This window comes from Ictidomys tridecemlineatus, chromosome 10 (assembly GCF_052094955.1).
Source record: "Ictidomys tridecemlineatus isolate mIctTri1 chromosome 10, mIctTri1.hap1, whole genome shotgun sequence".
NCBI classification, from domain to species: Eukaryota; Metazoa; Chordata; class Mammalia; order Rodentia; family Sciuridae; genus Ictidomys; species Ictidomys tridecemlineatus.
Window position 1 is genome coordinate 96221378 of NC_135486.1, and position 6141 is coordinate 96227518.

General features: G+C 36.9%; 1 long non-coding RNA gene across 1 annotated transcript; it reads left to right on the forward strand.

Annotated features, from left to right (window-relative positions):
• Positions 1–259: 259 nt before the first annotated feature.
• LOC144367391 (uncharacterized) lies at positions 260–5870 on the forward strand. Its single transcript, XR_013426733.1, has 2 exons — positions 260–378; positions 1337–5870. It is a non-coding gene; the product is annotated as an uncharacterized LOC144367391 (long non-coding RNA).
• The last annotated feature ends 271 nt before the right edge of the window (positions 5871–6141 follow it).

The following is a 6141-nucleotide window of genomic DNA, read 5'->3' on the forward strand; positions in this document are numbered from 1 at the left end:
TCCCTCTGTTTTATTATCTCTGTGTTAGTCAGCTTTTTATCTCTGTGACCAAAATACCTGATAAGAACAATTGAGAGGAGGAAAAGTTCATTTTGGGCTCACAGTTGCTGGAGATATAGTCCATGGTCATCTGACTCCATTGTTCTGGGCTAGAGTAAAGCAGAACATCATGTTGGAAGGGCCTGGCAGAAGAAAGCTATTCTGGTGGCATACCACTACTTACACCATGGCTAGGATTTTAGGAAAAAACCAGTTGTGGCAGGGCTAGGAATGGGTAGGTGGAGCAGGCACCTGACCAGTTTAAAGCAGAGTCTGCGCAGAAACGAATGTGTTCATGTTGAGCCCATGAGAACGCCCTGTTCCAGAAAGGCAGTGGAGGTGAGTCAAAGCCTTTTTTCTTTATTGCTGTTCTCCCGGCTGCTCCAGTTTAGAATTCAGAGCATACAATGTGCTCTACACCCCGGCCCCCCCCCCCCCCCCCCCCCCCGTCCCCTGCAGTGATATGATAGTGGGAATTGTGAGATTTGTGCTCAATTTTTGCCATCTTTTCTCTTCCCTCCCTTATTTTCTACTATTTCTAGTTTTATCTTTCTGATTTTTCTTTGGTATTTTAATGGGAAAGTTTGAGAGTTCCTATCAGGCAAATAAAATCTGAGTTGTTGTTGTTGTTGTTGTTTTCCCCCCTAGACAGGAAATAAAGGAGAGTTGGAAGAATTTTACGGAGAACGTCCATACACCCACCAACCCAGATTCTACCTAAAGTATTGCTTTTATTTATTAATGCTATTTTTTTAGATGTTCATTATGACATTTCAGTTTGATTCAAGCAGGTTGTCATTAAGCATATTTTCACTACCTATAGGCATTAGACATACTCTAGAATATTAATGATAAAATAATTAAACAGAGAAATAAAAACAGGGGTATATGTCAGCATGCTACAAATATGCCTATATTATATTAATAAATGGAGGACCAAAGTGATCATTTTAATAACTCATGTTTTAAAAAACTGTGATAGTGTGTTGAATAATTTTTAAGATTATCCACTTCATTCCATAGATAAAAATAGGCCATACAAAGTGGAAAGGAGAAATAACAAGACATGGATGTCAGATGGTGGGGGGCTATATGATCCCATATAAGAATTTACCTAAATATATATAATTCAGTCTTGAAAGACAAAGGATCTCCTTTATTAGATTCTTTTTTTCAGGGATTGAACCTAAGGTCTGACACATGCTAAGCAAATGTTCTATCACAGAGGTACACCCACCCAGTCCCCTTGTAGATCATTTTTTTAAGGACATCATGTAGTCATATCATCTCATTCTAGGCGATGAAATACACAAGAAGATTCTTCTTGGTCCTGTGATTCATCATTTTCCCAAAATTTCCATGACCTAGGAGGAAACAACAGCAGCAGCAACAAATGGATTTACTTCTTGAAAAACCAAAGAGTTTGGCTGCTTCAAAGTCCTTTAAAGGAAGTACTTACATTCCAATTGCCTTAATAAGGGTGTGTTTTGTATGCAAATCTTGGTTGTCGTGTTCCTCCACTTTATAGTTTTTCCTCTTGTAATTCAGCGTTTGAAACATGCCATCCAAGGGACCACAAAGAAATCTTACTCTTATTTAACAATTCCCTGCATATTATTATTATTACTTTTAAAATTGCATTTCCCTGGCACACATTTCAAAGGCATTTTCCTACAGATCAAACCAAAAGCTTGGACAGAGCCAAAGTTAGTTTCAACTTGAATCACCACCTACCCAGGCCTGCCTCAGGCTGGCAGTCCAAAGGGAAAAATGCTGCCTAAGTGCATTTCCATCCTTGGGTCTGTCCCCTGCTCAGGTGTAGAGAATTGAGATTAATTGAGAGAGGTGACAAGGTATATTTGACTGTAAAGGTGTTCTGGGAGACAGCAGGGTTTAGAGGGCCCAAATGTTTGGCAAAGAGTAAATAGGAATGGCTTTTGAGTGGAATAGTTTGAAAAAGAACAAAGTTTTTGTGATTCCAAACTGTTGCCCGACCTTGCAGAAGTTTTTAGCTAGAAATGCTACCGGAAAAGTTTAAGGCCTGAAAACCTGCCGTGTTTATTTATTATGGCAATAAACAGTATGTAAAAATGTTAAAACAAAGACTCATGTTCAAGAAATTACTGAAAACAAAAGAAATCAGGATTGATCTGTCATTTGTTTCTGGAGATGTCTTTCAAATCTAGATTTTTATATACCAAAAGTTTAACCCTTTTTCAACTTGACTTTCAGGTCAAGGAAGCCTAGTTTTTATTTAATGAATTTTTTTTTCTTTCTGATTTCCCATTAACCAGATTTTATCTGGTGAGTCACAATGTCATTTGGTGAATCACTCTAGCTCTTAAATTATCTTTAGCTCTCAAGCCTCTAGGGTACTGTTTATTAAGGGCATATGTTAATAACTCTACCCAAGGGCCTAGCAATGTGTTGAGCCTTTTCCAAAAGTGGTGAAGAGGAGGTGTTACACACCTTATCTAGGCTTAATCATGAACTCCAAAACCTGGGGACCATGCTGGGTGCTTTAAGGGAGGTTCTATAGACATGACTGCTTGGAGAACCAGCACAGGGTTTCCAGCTGCTCCACTCAGGAGCTGGATAGATTAGGACAAATTACTTAATTCCCAAGCCCCACTTCTTCATCTGTAAAATGGTGCTAATAGTAATCACCACATCACAGTGCAGTATTTAGGATTAAATAGTACATCTAGAAAAATAGAGTGCAAAGTAAATGCTAAACACATTAGCTGTTGTTATCACATTTGTATGTGTTTAATTCATGTAACTGCACTAAGACCAATTTTTTTGTGTGAGAGGGTACCAGGGATTAAACTCAGAGGCATTTGACCACCAAGCCACATCCCCAGCCCTATTTTGTATTTTACTTAGAGACAGAATCTCACTGAGTTGCTTAGCACCTCACTTATGTTGAGGCTGGCTTTGGTGATCTTCCTGTCTCAGCCTCCTGAGCCGCTGGGATTACAGGAATGCACCACCACACCCAGCTATTAAGACCAATTTTTATTTGTGTTAGCAGGATTTTGTCATTAGTTTCACTCAGAAATACCTTGTTTTTAAGCCTATCTCATAATTTGGAAAAAAGATTAGAAAAGAAAAAAAAAAAAGAAAGAAAAGCAGAGAACTGTTAGCTGAGGCAGAAAGAGAACTGGAATCCCCTAGAATTGTTGCCCCTATCACCATTGACTGCTGTTTTATTGATCCATGAGGAGCGCTCTTGGTTTTCATAGGCCTTTATGGTGCAATCTTTTTGTGTTTTTCCAAAGTTCCTCAATAAATACATTAGTTATGTTTTGGAAACACATTACACAATCTTTAAAGAAATCATTGAAAAAATAAACAAAACCATGAACCTAAAAAACATCACAGGGACTTCACAGATGCTTGGCTAGTTACATGTCTTTTTATATTTAATGAAGAGACTCTTGAAATTACTGAAAGTAGTGACTCAGATAGGTTCAACATGCATAGGCTTTTAATCTCACTGGTGTCCATGTGGCATTTGGCTAAAATTTACTTTCAAATTATCAATAAATGAAATTGCAAAATGTGATCCCTTCCCCATAGGGACAGTTTTATTGCTGTTGCATCAATTTTGCCAGGTACATTTTTCAATGTAGAAACTTATATATAACTAGTGATAATAAAAACCACTGGATACTAAGGAATCAATTTCACTGAAAGTTGTCCAGATTCTTGGAAATTTTAATGGTTTTTTTTTCTTCTTCTCTATTTTTTTCCCTGTGAAAAAGAAAATGTAACTCATTTTTTGCTCCTATTGCCAGAGACATATGAAAGAAGTCTTCACTCCCATTTGAAAGATGTTGCAATACACACTCTGAATTCGATGTCGTTGCATCTATTCTGTGCCACCAGGGAAATCTGCTTGTAAACATTAAAATTCATAATATGGCTGTTGACATCATCAGGAATTATTTGTTCCTTTGGTCAAGTAATAGGAAAATAATCTGACATGCAATATGCCTCTATTAAGTATTAACATCTCTGGGTATATCACTTTATATTCTGACATCACAAATGGTGCTGAAAGAAAAATTTTTATCTGGTTTATATAAATACTTGATGTTCATCATCTGAGACGTTGTTTGTGAATACAGATGGCCTCATAATATCATAGATATCTTTATAGGTAATATGACGTTAAGCTGAAAGGATTTGGTCCAGCCACTGTGATGTGTAAATCCCTCAACCTATTATTGGATTAATGTTTAAATTCTGCTGTAATGTAGTTACTTTATGGAAATACTAAGAACACTTGACTTCAATAGCCTAGTTGGAGTAAGATTTCTTACAACTGTTAAAAGGCTCCAATTTATAGACATGTATTACCAGGAGATGTTTATAAGCATTAATACATTTCCTAATCATGCTCTTCACTATGAAGTCACTGCTTTAAAATGTTTACAGAATGCTAAAGTTTTTAAATTGTCTGAGGTCGTAGCTCAGTGGTATACTGAGGGCTCAGCATGCCTGAAGCCCTGGGTTCCATCTCCAGCACCAAATGAATTTTTTAAATTGATATTAAATTAAGGGGCCAACATTATAAACTGTCAATTGAGGATATTTTAATATTCAATCTTTCCATTTATTATTCCAACATCATTTCACCTCAAACATTAACATGCCCCACAAACAACACTCTTGATCCCATCCTGCCAAGATATATTTGCTCCCCTGGTGTCATTCAAGTTAGTAATTGGCACCACCATTCACCCAAAACTGTTTGCTCAAGCAAAAGCTTTGGGCATCATCCCTGACTTCTTTATTTCTCTTACAGCCATCATTCAATTTAAGAGCAAATTCCTTTGGCTATACTCTCTCCAATTATCTCTGATCCAACCTCTTCCCATCACTTTGGTCAGCTGATAGAATCTGAGTCTAAACCACCATTCTTTCTAGCTTAATTGACTTTAGTAGTTTCCAACTGCTCCCCTACTTCTACTCTTGCACCAGATATTTGATCTACATTCCATTCCAGAGAAATCCTTTAAAAAATATAGATTAGATTATTTCACCTCCCTGGTCAAAATTCTGTGGCTTCTCATCATTCCTTCTATGTCTTACAGGGCTCTCAGCCATCTTTTGTGTACCTCTTCAACCTAATGCTGTTTTGCTTTTGCCCTTATTCCTTCCACCTAACCTTAATGCTTTTCTGTGTCCATGGCAACCTAGGCATCCACTCATCTTAGGACTTGCCCTGTGTGGACCATCTACCTGGAAGGCACTTCAAATATGCTCTTGGCTCACTGTCTTCATTCAGGTCTTTCCTCATGCTATCTAATGAAAAGCCATTCTTATCACCTATGTAAAATAGCATCCATTGTCACTCTCACTTAGTGGTTCCCAAATTTAGCTGCATATTATACTTACCTAAGATGCTTAAAAATCCAGATGCTTGATTCAACGGAAATAGAATTCTCCAGATGAGATCAAAGATTTAGTATATTTTTTTAAAGCTCTCATGTGTTTGTAATGTAGACAAGACAGCTTCAGCTCATAGCACGTATTACTATTGGCATGGTATTACATATTCATTTGACCTCTATGTTACTATGATACTACGTGTCTAGAAACTTTCTGTGTTTTGTTCACAGCTAACTCATTGAGACCTAGAACAGTTCTTTGTAAATTTTAGGGGTTCTAAATAATTTCATAAGAGAAAGGTTTTCCTCTCCTCAAAATAGAAAGCACACCTCAGAAAAAATGGACAGTCCTTTCCAAAAGAGAAAATGTGGAGACTTTATGCTGATTCATTTTTAACAGTAATTTCGAAAATAAAATATTATGTTACGGCACTGTGGGTTGTGTGATCATTTTTCTTGTAGATATGCACTTCTAAATAAGGAGTCTTCATTCAGCATTTCAAGAAAAGTGAAGCTCAGTTGTCCAGCTTGTTCATTTTTAACACTGTACACAAAAAGGAAGTAATATAGCCATTTCATGCAACTTATGATAGTCCAAAAAAAAAAAAAAAAACACCAAACAAATATCCGGCAGAGCCCAGAAAGACCAGCCCTCACAATCTGCTTTTTATTCACCAATTTTTAAAATCCTGAAATATGATAG